The sequence below is a fragment of the Saccostrea cucullata genome, unplaced genomic scaffold, assembly GCF_032062105.1.
Source record: "Saccostrea cucullata isolate Sc308-1 unplaced genomic scaffold, CSIRO_AGI_Scuc_v1 ctg1136, whole genome shotgun sequence".
NCBI lineage: Eukaryota > Metazoa > Mollusca > Bivalvia > Ostreida > Ostreidae > Saccostrea > Saccostrea cuccullata.
The window spans coordinates 35983-51081 of record NW_026918788.1 but is presented as its reverse complement, the minus strand read 5'-3'; the positions used below and the strand labels follow the sequence as shown (position 1 = coordinate 51081).

Sequence of the window (15099 nt, the reverse complement as noted above, 5' to 3'; positions counted from 1 at the left end):
TCTTCTATCTGCTATTAGTGACGTATACCTAAGTCCACTTAAGGTTTTCATCATCAGGAAAGGCAAGTCATAAGTTTGTTGTGAAAAGGCGTTGGATTTTATGAGGTTACTTGTACATGTATGTTTAATGTATTTAAAAAGAGAGAAAAAGAAAAAAGAGAGAAAGAGATTACATAACTTTACAGTATTTCTGATTTATCAAGCATCTAGAGATTTATGTAAATTGTATTTTTATTTATTTATTCACATTTTTTACATATAACGTATAAGCAGAGATTTTAGCGAGGATTTAATTTTGGCATTATTAACAAGCTAGCTGGGTTTTGATATCGCAAAAAAAATGAATATTGCTTTAACAATGCATTCTTTATCGATGATTACAGTTTTTTGATTTTTGATCATTATAAAATGCTAGAATTACTTCTTGCTTGAGAAGATGACAATTGGATATACTGGTATTGTAACAGTAAGACAAGCTTTTAAACAAGTACTAGGAACAGAGGGTTTTTGATTGATTATTATAGTTACTAGTATATATACTGTTTTTGGTATAAACTGCTAAATTGCTAAAAATTCAACTTATACAGTAATTTCAAATTGATCAAACTTTCTCTTTATAGTGGATTAATGGATTCTTCTAAGCTATTTTAATGAATTTTTTCTCTTATCATGCTTATAAGCATTTAACAGCTTTGTTAAATTTTTGTAGAGAAAGCAGTAAGCAGTAGCCATGGCAGCAGAAAAGACACAGAATGGTAAGAGTGGGTCCTCAGACTAAGACAAGGGAGCTAACCGGACCCTGTACGTGGTCTTCCTGTCCCTCGTGATCGACCTGCTGGGCTTCACCCTGATCCTCCCACTCCTCCCCTCCATACTGGACTACTACGGGACCAACGAAAAGGAAGTACAGCTGTCATCATGGAGATATGTAAATCTTTGTCAGAAGATGCGAAATGTTAGTGATTGTTCTACGGAAGAGATTTTTAATAAGTTTTAATCTGAGATTGTTGCTTTGATTACAAAAACACCCCTTTTCCCATTCAAAAAATGAAAAATAAGAGCAAAGCGATCAAGAAGCATAAAGGGTGGAGAAACCCACTCCTTTAAAAAGAACTATTTAAGGTTTTGATGTAAGCCTTTGAATGCACCACTTTGAGTGCACTTTGCTCTCTGATCATGTTTCACTTTTGCAGTAATGTTTGATTTTATAGTCATATTTTAATTTATTTTATAGGACACTTTATATAAAATGATCAAGGATTCGGTGACAGGGTTTAGGGAGATGGTAGGGGCCCCAGACACACCCAGGTGGAACTCTGTACTGTTTGGGGGTCAGTTGAACATCTGATGTTTTAAATGGTGCTTTACCTTCAATATGTTGTGTATAAAACAAGATACAATACAGAACATTTATGCAGATACATATGCTAACTACATACATGTAAATGCATGTGCATGGTCTAATTTTATGCCAGCTAGTTTTCTGATTTTGAGAGAGATCAATGAAAAAGTTAACTAAAAGAACTTTAGGCATCTAAGCTTAGCTGAATGGCTCAGTCATATGCAAGTACTAGCTCATATGTTCAGTAAACAAAATGATAACAGGTTAACAATGCTTTGCATGGAATGTTTTAATATACTTAGTGGTCTTTTAGTGGAAAATATGTGTTTAAAAAGACTATATATCTTTCTGATATCTATCTTTTTGACAGGATGCATTTAAAAAATCTCAGCTATCAACAATATCAATGATCAGTCAATAGGGCAATACATAAGCATTTCATAGTGGAGGGGGTTATATTGCAATTGAGCTAAGATTGTATATGTTTTAAAAGAATACAGTGAAAACTGTCTAATTTGACACCTGTACAGTCTATTTCACTGTGAATTTGGACCTTTATTAACATTCCCATTTGACCATTTTCCGTGTTCTGATATGACTGTCTATTCCAGTACATATATCTCACAGGTTTCACTGTACTATAATATGCTAAATCATGAAAGAAATTAATTTATTTATTATATTTGACCATTATGTTTTTGTAGGTGTTATTGGGTCCCTTTTCTCAATGTTGCAGTTTTTAGCCTCACCCATCATGGGTGCAGCCTCAGATGTCTATGGCAGAAAACCAGTTCTTGTTGTCTCCATGGTAACATTTTATTCTTACTGGTATATTTATTCAGTACCTATATTTTAACCACAAAATGATTGAATTAGATAAAAGAAGACTGTGGAATGGAAAATATTTTATACAGTATAGTGTAATACTTCACTCACTGAATTTGGTTCTATTGCAATTGAATGAATGATAATTATTATACAAATCAGAAATGCAGACTTTCTGCTAAATCTGTAATTTCTCTGAGAAAGAATAATTTACACATGAATTTCATAACATGGACATTGAAGTGAGAACCTTAGAACTAGCAAAATCAATTCTCCATAAATAAATATACTATTCTTTTGAGAAGATCCTTTCATAAGAATGGTACTAAATGTTCTTGAATTTTCATTCTACAGGTGGGCGTGGCAGCATCCTATGCCCTTTGGGCTGTCTCACACAACTTTACGCTCTTTGTCATCACTCGCATCATCGGGGGCTCAGTAAGGGAAACGTCAGTATATCTACAGCAGTCATAGCTGACATATTCCCCCCAGAAAAAAGAGGGAAAGGCATGGTAAGAAAAGCAATCATTCACTGAGAAATGCACTCAAATTCACATTCTCTTTTTAAAATACAAAATAATGTAAATGCAAAGTACAGTCATTTAGGGTATTTCGGGTCACCCCGATTTTCGGGAGTCATCGGGGTTTTCTTGACACAGTTCGCGCAAAACGTAAAAGAAAAAAAAGAAGCTATTGCAGTCATGTCCAGCAAGGTATGTTATATGCATTCACACAGTTACAAAGGAAAATATTGAAAATAGATGTCTTAATTAATACGTTGATTAATTGGCGTATGTTTCCCGATCAGAGAATTTTGCATGTCAAAAAGGGAGACATCTTTTTTTCTTCGATGATGTGAAGTTTACGTCTGATAAAACAATACATGTTATATACTGCTGGAAAGGAAAATTTATACGCTTTCCAATGCAACTAAACAAATTCTGGTTGCAATAAAATCTATTGAGGTAGTGGTGTATTCCTACCCCCCTTCGGTTTAGTGTATTTCGGGTCACGTGTGTTTCTACAGCTTCGTGTTTTGGTACGTCACATTTCAATGTTTACATTGTGCTTTTTCAATATTATCATGATTATAGCTTTTTTTTATGTAGAAAATGTGGCCCCATGTGCTGGAAAAAGGAGGAGGTGTTGTTATACCCTGCCAATACAACATGTACAAAGTGTGTCCCAAAAACTTCCATGCAGCATTGATTGTTATAGAGCAGCATATTGAAAATATGCCTGAAAAGTCGGTCATTGATGTCTCCATATCATAAAGTGTACATGCATCACATATGATTCTTTGTATCAAAGTTCATTTCATAGAATGTGAAGTTGTTTTATATGTCTAAAGTAGGACTTTTGTTTTTTTTTTAATATAACAGTTTACATACTAAGTTTGACATACTTTATATCATTTTAAGATGCACATTTTACTATAGAATTTGCAATAAGAGAGAGAGAGAGAGAGAGAGAGAGAGAGAGAGAGAGAGAGAGAGAGAGAGAGAGAGAGAGAGAGAGCAGGAATTTGCCAGACTGCTATGAGAGAGAGAGAGAGAAAAGGATGCACATAAATTTGCATCCAGAGATTTTGCAGAGAGGGAGAGAGAGAGAGAGAGAGAGAGATGCACATTTCCACTAGAAAGTGAGGGGGTGTTTTATATTGTAGTATCAAGGTACTATATTATTATTATGTTTATTTTGTAGATCTATAGATTTTTTATATGTTTATATTTTATATGATTCCAAGTAGGACGAATTTACTTTTTTTTGTAACTGTATAATTTTTTTATAGCCTTTTACCATGTTTACATTCCTAGTCATTTTCCCGTTATTTAAAACCAGGTGTTTCCATTGTTACTTTTTTTTCTTTGTTAAAAAGTCATTTTATTCAAATAAATAATGACATAAAATATTTGTCTCTGTATGTTACGAGAGAATTTAACAATCTAAAGGTCATAATTTCATGGTCTTCAAGCTAGATCCGCCCCACATTACACACGGTCAATATAGTGTGTTGATATCAACTTTCACCGTGAGCGATTTTCCCCACAAAAAAAATCATTTCTGCTTAAATAACAATTGGATATTAGCAAAACTAACTAATTTTGGTCATAAAACAACATTAAATATAATTTTTGTTCTGTTTTGCACACGTTTATAAAGTGACTCGAAATAACCGGAAGTGACCCGCAATTCCTTAAATTGGAGGTCTAGAAAAAGCTCCCACTGCGGTCGTTTTAACAAAGATAATCGCAATGTGGTTCGTAAGTCTTTTCAATCAAACAATAAACTTCTTAATAATGCCCAGGAACCATTAATAATCTTGTTTGTTTAATTAATTGCAGTAGAAATGTAAAAAGTGACCCGAAATACCCTAAATGACTGTAATTCTTTTAAAATGTTTTTATTTTATTACATACAATGTATGTACTGCAAATCTGGAAATTTTTACGTCGATTTTATTTTGCGAATTCGGGTCAAAATGCTGTTGATTAATTTTTACGTTTCAAAATTTTGCAAATGACCACTGCTTTGTTTACATTTTTTATTGGTAATTTATTTTTATGAAAAATATTTTTGAAAATGCAATGAACTTGAAAATTTGCTAAAAATTTAGCTGCAGCAAAAATTTCCAGATTTACGGTATACTAATTAGAATGATGTGAATATTCAAGTTTTTGAAAAAGTAGGACTGGAAATAACAAGCTAATTTGATCATGTTTCAGGCCTTTATGGGTGTGGCCTTCTCAGTTGGTTTTGTGTTTGGACCAATCATTGGAGCCGTTTTCTCCAGATTTGCCCGAGAACAACAGGAAGTCTTCTACACAGCCCCTGCCCTTTTTGCACTTGCTTTAGCCATCATAGATGTCATTTTTGTTCTTATGTTTTTCAAAGAATCACTACCACAACATAGAAGGGTAAGCTAATATCCTCAGTTATAACAAAGCTGGAACTTTAAGAAACACAATTGGTTATATCTGTTAGCTTCTTTATATACATGTACATGTTCTTATAACCCAGGTTGAATAAAAATCACATCACTAAAAGACATCAATTCATTACAAGGATGTTTGCCATTTAAGCATGTTTAACTCTATTTTTACAAAGAGAATTTGATATTCTATACTTAATTTATAATATTAGCATTTGTGTCATTTTATGAATGGATTTACTCTAAGAATAGGTTCAGGTCAGTAGTCTGGTATGCAGGTTTTAATACTTCATTTTAATCAATGCAATTAATGAAATACATGTATTTAAGGAAAGGATTGCACGGGTCCGTGAAAAATTCTGCCCAATTAATTTTTCTCATTTTTACATATAACGTTCCTAATGTCAATAATACCATTATATCAAAGTATCCAGCATGGTCATCAGGCTTATAAGGAAGTTATGGTTGCCATGGTAACCACCATTTTTTAATCTTTTGATATTTATGAGGTGAATGTTTTATAATGCCATACATGCAACAAAATTGAAGCAAATTAAATATTTTTTTGCAGATATTTAATAATATGCTTTACTTTTATTGAAAATAAAAATTGTTTCGGAAACTATTGATAAATGTAGTAATGCCATTGTTTTTTGGGGAAGTATTAATTGTAAATTTGCAGTAATATTTTCACCTCAAAAGCAGTTTTTAACGTCTAGACAAAAAATTACCCAATGAATTTTCCCAAAACTTATATATGCTGTACTAGTCATTATAAGTGACTTATGGTTAAAATACGAAGTGGTGTAATCAGATTAATTTTGAAGGTACATGCATTTCAGTACCCCCCCCCCCTTTCCTAGAATATTAAAAGATTTCACTGATTTTCATATGATGGTTTGTTGTTGGACATTAAATATGCATAATCTGTTTAAAGACAATAAAGGCCATATGTATAGATAAATAAATACTTTTTCTCTGAAAATCTGGCAGCTGATGCTCATTTTACATGTATATGTGAAGCACAATGATTTACTTATCACCGACAGTGGTCACGAAAATAACTTTTATTTTTTTTTCAAACTCAGTTTTTCATTTCCAAAACATTCATTTTGTTACTATAATCAATATAAATAAATAATATATTATAAACCAGTGCACAGTCCTCAAAGGCCTCATTCTTCATGCTTTGAACACTCAGCGATGTTTCTTCTTAGTGACCTGGAATCGGGGTGGGGGGTGGGGTTCAGACATTTAAACACATTGAATGAATAGAGGTTATTTTCTAAAACTTGTAACTGCATTATATATATATTTTTTAAATAAATGTATTCATCCATAAATAATCTTACTGGCCAAATTATAGTAATTCTGATTATTCTAAATATTCACATTTAGTCATTTACAAATAGTTTTCCTTCCGATTCTTTTCAAGTAAGTACACTTCATTTTCTCCTAGCTGTACATGGATGAGCGCTATCTCCATTGTGACGTCATAATGATACAATTGACGTCAAAACTATAGATCTACTGTTTTGATTCAAAAATAATCATTGATTGAAATAACTTTCCGTCGCTTTATGATATATGCTGGAGTGAAACATCTATGTTCATGTCCATGTGATTAAAAAAACAAACAGTTTTCAAATGTATTCCCATAAGCATGATGAGTTCACATGTTTCTTTTATTTATTTATGTTCACATCTTCCCTGGTATTCTTTCAGAAGTGTGTTGTGTTTCAATACGACGCATAAAACATTTTACAACAATCGTTTACAATATATATGTGCGACGATGATTGAATGTTTACGCGGTCGATGTTACTGCTGAAAATGCTAAAGATCTTATAGGAGAAAACAAAATCCTCTTTTTTAAAAAGATATGTCTTCTAGGCATAAGTGGTCTTCGCCGTAATACGTTTATCAAAATCGCCTTCGTTCATCAATATTTATACATATGTGTATCTAGTAAATCACGCCGTCTGAATCTCTTATTGGAAATTATCTATACATAGATGTGGATCCTATGATAAACAACAATCTTAAATAAAATTCTAATTTTAAAATGAAGATATAAACCTCAAGATATAAATCAAATTTATTTTTAATGAAATAGATTTCAATGTTCAGAGATAAACAATAGATAGACGTGTCAAATCGTAAAACATGCACGAAGATAAAAAATATGATCAACGCTCACCAACACTCTCAGTGCATCGTAACAATCTTTAATATCTTATACTTTCTCTACTTTAGAAAAATAAATCCCTTTTGTCAAGCGCAAACATATGACGCTCCTTATTCCGGAAATAGTTACAGCAAACATTCTTTTTTTACTCACCATATGACGTGATCACGTGACGCCGTGCAATCGCGTCCTTAAGGATGGATTCTTGTCAGCATTTTACATCGTCAATGGGTCTCCATAGATTTTGGAAGTCGTAAAATGCAAAATACATATTTAATCAATCTGAATAAAGAATTATTGTTTTATTTAATAGTTTATGTATTGTTGAGTCTATTTCTATTAAAGAAATTAAGTTGTTCGTGATTTTTTCTTTGATTTGCGACAATTGCCATAAAATGTGCAGTTCCGTAGCGAATCTCAACATGTCCAGGTCGTTTCCCGTAGATAACCCCGAGAGGATTGTTTTGTAAAATATACAAGCCGTAAACATTATTGAAGCATTGTAGAAGCCCAGGGATGATTTAAACAATTTTAAGTCACCCATTTCTTTATGCCCGGGACACCCGATCAACCAAAGGAAACTTGAACTGTCGAAGGTCACAAACATGCGAGATTGCAGACCCACGTTGCCTCGATCGCCTGATGTCATGTCGGGTCACTGTGCAGTGAGATTGTACATGTAAGTTAGTTATGTATATCTGACAATTTAGTTCATAATTTTGAAATTGAATTACGTGGTTTTTACTGATAAATGGGAATTCGCAAGGATATTATATATTGATGCATGATGTACTTCGTAAGTTCGTATGATGTTCCCGCGACTGTTCAACATTTGAGGATTAAAATTTATCATTTCCATGTGTTCGTCAGTTTTATGACAAATATTTATTCACAAAAATAGCATTTTTTTGTATATAATTACAACAAGTTACATTACTAACTAGCCTTATTTGTTAAAGACACAGCAATCATCAAGTTGTTAGAAAAGTAAGGTGTTCCGTTGGGGTACAAATCAAAGTGAAAAATGAGTATATATTGTGTGGAAAAATCAATAACATTGAGACAAACAGTTGTCTAATTTATGGAGCAAAATGAAACACAATGGTCCTGAAATTATTTATATTATTGTATTTTTTCTGTGTTTTTAGGTTTAAAAGTTTTTATAGTACAAATTTAGATAAGACATTATACACTGTTATACAACGTGGTGTATGAAATAAAATATATTTATTTAAAAAACTTCATTCATTTTTTTTATAAATCAATAAATGAAATACATATAAGATTGAATGTTTAATCTTACAACAAGTTTTTGTTCATTTAATAACAATTGTCTAAGAACTGTTCATATTTAATTCTTAGGAGCTCGAGCAAACAGCCCTACAGTACTTAATTTACCCAGGAGTAGACTACTTGTAGATGAAGGTAGACTGAAGGCCAGACTTAGGCAGGATGATTGAACAAAATCTGCTTGCAGATGGACTACTGAGGTACATAAATACAAGAAATATGAACACAACTGTATCTAAGTAAACTATAAATAGTGCATGTTTTTGAGGGCTACAATCTAAATTGACACCCCGAGGAAAACCATTGTCAACTGATACAAGGGATGTCAATTTTAAATATTACTGAGTTCAAGGGCAACTTGCGTCTTATCAGACCCAAGATCCAAAGTGTCTGCCTGAGAGAGATAGGCCAAAGCCAGACATTTTGGTTTGAGGATCGACAAAATTTATTTGCTTGAGAACACAGTCAGTAAATGTTTTGTGATACCTTTCATTTCAATATTTATTTAGCTCCACCAATTGTGTGATGTACAGTACATGTAAGCGGTCTAACATTTCATCGACCGGTCCAACATCTCACTCAGTGGTTTAATTAATATCAATTGTTTTATGCCCGCTCAGCAAAACATTAGAAATGTATAGATTTGTATAGGAACAAAATTTTAAAAGTATAACAATAAGGATTGTTAGATGCATCTAAACTAATCAGATTTTAGTATTTAACTTGAAAGTATAATACACTGTAACATGTAATGCAGCATTTTTACTGCTATGCATATATTTAATCCTTTTTTTATAATTGTAAGCAAAAAAATTGGACTCTCAGGAGGTGAACAGATGTTCAGCAAGAAATTCGCACATCAAGTGAGTGGTGAAATTAAAAGATTTTCTCATTTTTCAGCAAGTTAAGATTTTTCCTCAAATTCATTAAAATCATATCTGAGAAGCATTTAAACAAACAATATCAGATCAATATTCAAAAGAGAAAAGGTTCATAATTCACCAAATTAAAATGTTATCAAGTTATTGTTGTTTTTGATGATTTCAGATGCTGTGAATTAAACTGATATCCCCCCCCCCCAAAAAAAAAAAGAACAGAGAGACCAATCATTAACAGCTTGAGACTTGGTGCACATAACCTTGCCACAGAAAAGGGGATTTACCTATAAGCACTCCCTAATGAAAAATTTTGTAAATTATTTGTTACACAGGAGAGATTTAAGATGTATTTCATTTTTATTTAGCTACCAAAAATACAATAATTATAAGTTAATATTTGAAAGGAAGTTGATGTATTTTTTTCTTGAAAGGAAAAGTATCAAATTTGTCTCATATACCTTTGATAGTCGATGTACAGAAATATTGAAAATAACACTTATTTATTAAGAAATACCATATATTTAGAAATCATTGTAATACATATTCATTGTGTATTATTGTGTAAATTATATTATAGTGTGGTTTATGTACATTGTATAGCCGCAAAATCTAGATGCAGTGTATTGTATAAAATTGTATGAACAATTGGTGATTCTTATACTAGTATGTTACACCCTTGACAATTATTGTAATTGTGTTGGCACTGATAAATATTTATATACAGGTCATATAGTTCATGTATAAAACATATAAAGATTCTATGATATAACATAAAGATTTTGCCTTTAACTCAGCAAAAATATACATGCATTTCGTTCGCAAACCTTTACTTTTTTTGTAAATAATGAAACCAGTATATTTTATAACAGAGGAAATTCGGATTGAATTTTTAAAAGTTTTTTGGAAACATGGCAATAATTTCAGCAATTATTTCCAAAATAATACATCATATCACATTTTAGAGAAAATGTATTATCTAAACGCCTGTCCTGTCTCTTAAATTATTAGCCTATATGATATTGGGAATTACTTCTGTTGAAATAATCTGAGAATGTCCCATACTATGTCCTACTACCTGATCATCCTTTGTTTGATTCAAACTGAAATTATCTGACAGTTTAGCTCTACCTCTTCCAACAGAATATGTTTTAGGAAATGCTCCAGAAACAACTTTGGGCGTGCTTATCTTTGGCAGTATGTCATACTTACCACTTGCAATCAACTTTTTGATCATAGCTTCTTCTGAACCTAACTCCTCTCCCCCTTCTGCACCTTCAACCTTATTTTCTTTATCCGACATACTTACTTCCACTTGCAGAAGGCAAAAGCAAAACACAGCAAAAATCACGAACGGTCGTACAGCGCCGCGAGTCTGAGTACTCGACAGAATTCTACTCGGTGTCAATATACATGCAAACATTTACAAACAAATATTTCTCACACACTCACACAAACTGAAAAAAAACAAATAAGTGACGTTTGATATGTTCAACAGAAATTTACAATAAATTCTTTCAAAAAGAAATGAAAAGTAATTGTGTAAAATGGAAACTCTGAGATCTCTTTTTTATCTAATTCAAATATAAATAACCTATGTAAACTAAATGGACTGGACTGTCTACGTCAAATATCTAATAAAATAACCCATGTAAACTAAACGGACAGGACGGTTGGGCAATATAATATGGAGTATAATTCCCTGCTTTTCTCCTGATATAGAACACTATTGAACTTGTTTCTGACTATTACACAAAGATAACCACCAAATTTGATACAACAAACTCAAACTTACCACTCCTGAGATGAACTGAACTTCCTCACATTTCTCTTAAATGGTTGTTAAGATTCTGTTAAATGCAGTGCAATTAGAATGGAACAGAATTTCTAGTAAGAGTCTGTGTTGTTACAAACATGCAGGTAACTGTGAGCTATCTCTTAACCTAATGTGCAAATGTATACCCTAGCAAAATATTCCTAATCCTAGAACAAACACAGAAAATGAAACATAAATCAAATTGTCACATAAATACTGTACATGCTTACAATGACATCACATGAACAATGTAAACAAAAGACATGGAATGGACAATGTAAACAAATGACATGATATGAACAAAACAATGACAAGACACAATGACAACACAGGAAACACAAATAAACATGTAAATAAATAAATAAATAATCAAATAAATGCAAAAATTTAATTACCAGTACCTAGAAATAATGTTATTCCAAGTGAATTGTCAATCCTCGTGTTCACAGGTACACTTCCGGAATATCGGATCTGGATAGTTCGTACGCGATTGAGTTCGGTTTGATTCGAACTAGCTCGAGCTAAAGTCGTGACGTGACGTCATGTAACGAAGAAAGTCGATGATCACTCGGCATAAGTCGGGTGGTCGAGTCAAACAATGGTGGTACGAAGCGCATGCGCAATATACAAGTCCGGGCCCCGAATGAATGAAATGGCGGATCCCAGAATTTAACTGAATCACACAGCTGATAAGGCAGGATCACAAAGATTAAGATACAATTTCACAATACACAAAATCACAAGATGATTTGTAATTTTCAGTTCACTGCAGTGAAGATCAATCTTTTGTGGGGTAGAGATAAAGTATAGATGATAGGGTATTCAGCACTCGATCGTATGTTGATTTACGATGTCAAAATGTAGACTGGCTCGAAAATAATATTATAAGCGTGGGCGCCATTGTAACCCGTCGGTAGAGATCAGAACTGTAGTCTTGGGTTTTTGATATTTTATATGGATAATAAACCAGTCTACGTCACCCTATATGCTATACATTAAATAAGTCGTGCTGCTACCTTGACGGTGTGCATGGGTATGGGCGGACAGGTAGTAAAAACAGGTTTTGTTAGTGAATACAACTCACTCTCTCTCTCATACACCCCTTTCTCTCTATCCTACTAGATCACGTGACACTGACAGCGAATGACAACGAAGACAGACAAACAATGAACAAACCACAAATACCGATAGGTGGATCCAACATCCAACACCTGGCTACATTAATATATCTGGTTAATGGATTTAATTGTTATTAGCAGACTTATTTTTATATTCATATGAAGCAGAATTTATGCAAAATCTTTTGCGTGAAAAGAAAAAAACACTTGCTGTGGCCTTCAACTCGACATTTAGATATATCGACGACGTATTGTCAATTAATAATGATAATTTCCATTCCTACGTCGACACGATATATCCTGGTGAGCTTGAGATAAAAGATACCACAGAGTCCAACACCTCTGCTTCATACTTGGATATTTTACTTGAAAAAGACACAAATGGTAATCTAACAACCAAGCTATATGATAAACGTGATGACTTTAACTTTTCTATCGTCAACTTCCCTTACTTATGCAGCAATATACCTCGCAGTACAGTTAAGGCAACACATGAAAATAATATGGTAATGAAGTCATAATGAGGTCTGACGTCATGACAGTTGCTCCGCCCTGATTGATCCATATAAGGAAATGGTGCTAAAAATAACAATTCACCGATATTTGCAAGAATTTGTAATAAACAGCAATATGTTCATGTTGAAATAAAAAATACTTAGTGATTTTCTCGTATATATAATACCATGTATTTAAAATAATTCTCTTTTTAATGTGTCGTTTGTCTGCATTCGGCTTCAGCCAAGCGCTTGCACTCGGTGACACGGAATGTTGTTTACATCTAAAACCGTGGCGACATCAGCTGAGATTTGCAGTGGATTTAAATGCAATAACCACACAATCTTAAAAGAAAATAGGGATGAAATAAGAGACACAGCATTGCTTCTTCCTTTTACGAGAATATGAGGACATTATTTCGGAAAATAGCAGAAAACTGAGACGATATGCACCAGCTCCGTAGATCGATCACTGCACTGAAATTCCAGGCCAGGTATGTACAGATGTATACGCATATGTAGTTACATGTGTAGATCTACAATATGTAGACATGCTTTTGTTAACATAAAAACCCAAGTGTGCTCATGTTAATTTCACATCATATCAAAGTAATTGAAAAACTGTAATGCAGTGCCTTGTGTGTAACCCCCCCCCCCCTACTATGTTGCACACTTTTTAGAATTATTAAAAATTAATTGCACTAAATATGTACTGAGGTCCTGTCAATAACCTCATTTTCTTTGAAACAATATGTGTAATAATGGAGGTCATCAGTAACACAAATTTAAACTAAATTAAATGATATGTGTTCATTGTTTCAGTCAATGATTCACTAGTGACTAGGTCTATACAAGCTGTAATGATGTCTTTTGACAGACAAATATACACAATAAAAAAAAAATTATCAGTATCATTGTGTTGTAAACATAGAAGCCCCACTTCTGATCTATGGTTGTAATTTTCTAGAATTTCTAAAGTAATGAAAAAAAATATTCATTTTTTTTTTTAGATTACATGTACATTAAAATATTTATATAATATTTTTATCATTGCAGCTGTCAAGGGTATCAGACTTAAAGAATGAATAAATGAAAAATGCATCATTTCTCCACAGGGTATGTATACTTCTAAAGCAATTCACATTTTTAAAGTTTGCATGTACTTTACATTTTTTTTTCACTTTGGAAAAGGAGAAACTCAATTTTTTTTTTAAAGAAAATATTCTATCAATAACAATTGTAAATGTCAAAAGTTTCACTTTCCCAGAGAAGTTTTGTAACACATTTTTTCCCATTTATATGAATTACATAATAATAATAATAATAATAATAATAATAATAATAATAATAATAATAATAATAATAATAATAATAATAATAATAATTATAATAATAATAATAATAATAATGCTTTATTTAAAGAAGGTTACCCGATTAGTACAAGGTACTATTCTTCCCCGGGGCCTTCTAATTTCAAATTTAAATTAACTACAGTATACAATGTAGCATTTTTTTGTAAAATGTAATGCCATTTTATTCTACAATGTATATTTAGTAACTTCATAGCAAATAACTTCATATTATATTGTGTTGTAGGCATAGCTTTTCCCTTGGACTAATGGATTCACCGAGGCGGGAAGTTAATTTAAGGAAAATGGTATGCTCAATAATAGCTATAAATCATACAAAGTTTTGATAATAAAAATAACAGAAGAATTGAAAACATGTATATGCATTCTATGTTAAATGTTCCAATGCATTTTTCAATTTCATTTTTTATAACACAAATTTTTTCAATAATGGTATTTCCTGATTTTCTCATATTTTCAGAATTCATTTTATCCCCAAGAACATGAAGTGATGGAAATAATTTGCACCTGTCCAGCATTCCTAGGCCTACAGTCTATCATTGGATTTGAAAAGAAATGTTTATTTAATAAATTTTCTAGATAAATAAAATAATTTGACTTTTTAATTTATTTACTGTTCATGTGTTGAAAAAGGTCATTAAGATTTGAAAATCTTAACTTGCATACATTTTTGTGTGGAGGGTACTAATGTCCATAAAGATCTTATACAAGTCCAGCATGTGCTTTGTGTTTATTATTTTTTAATAAAATTTAAAAAAAACCCAGAAGACTAGATATCCCCCTAATTGATTAAAAATAAGATAGGGGACCACCGTTTGATTCTGAGGGAAAGGGGGGCGAGTTTTTCCA

At 32.2% G+C, this 15099-nt stretch overlaps 2 long non-coding RNA genes and 1 pseudogene across 3 annotated transcripts; all 3 read left to right on the top strand.

Moving 5' to 3' along the window:
- Nucleotides 1-436: 436 nt before the first annotated feature.
- LOC134271267 (major facilitator superfamily domain-containing protein 10-like) lies at nucleotides 437-5365 on the top strand (annotated as a pseudogene).
- Nucleotides 5366-7706: 2341 nt separating this feature from the next.
- LOC134271227 (uncharacterized) lies at nucleotides 7707-9755 on the top strand. 2 transcript variants are annotated; one of them, XR_009992985.1, is made up of 4 exons: nucleotides 7707-7966; nucleotides 8707-8777; nucleotides 9383-9440; nucleotides 9625-9755. It is a non-coding gene; the product is annotated as an uncharacterized LOC134271227 (long non-coding RNA). The 2 variants fall into 2 exon arrangements; XR_009992988.1 differs by lacking the exon at nucleotides 7707-7966 and having other exon boundaries at nucleotides 8662-8777.
- A 3286-nt stretch (nucleotides 9756-13041) lies between these two features.
- On the top strand, nucleotides 13042-14855 carry LOC134271218 (uncharacterized). The gene is made up of 4 exons (XR_009992983.1): nucleotides 13042-13374; nucleotides 13937-13996; nucleotides 14477-14537; nucleotides 14711-14855. It is a non-coding gene; the product is annotated as an uncharacterized LOC134271218 (long non-coding RNA).
- Nucleotides 14856-15099: the final 244 nt, after the last annotated feature.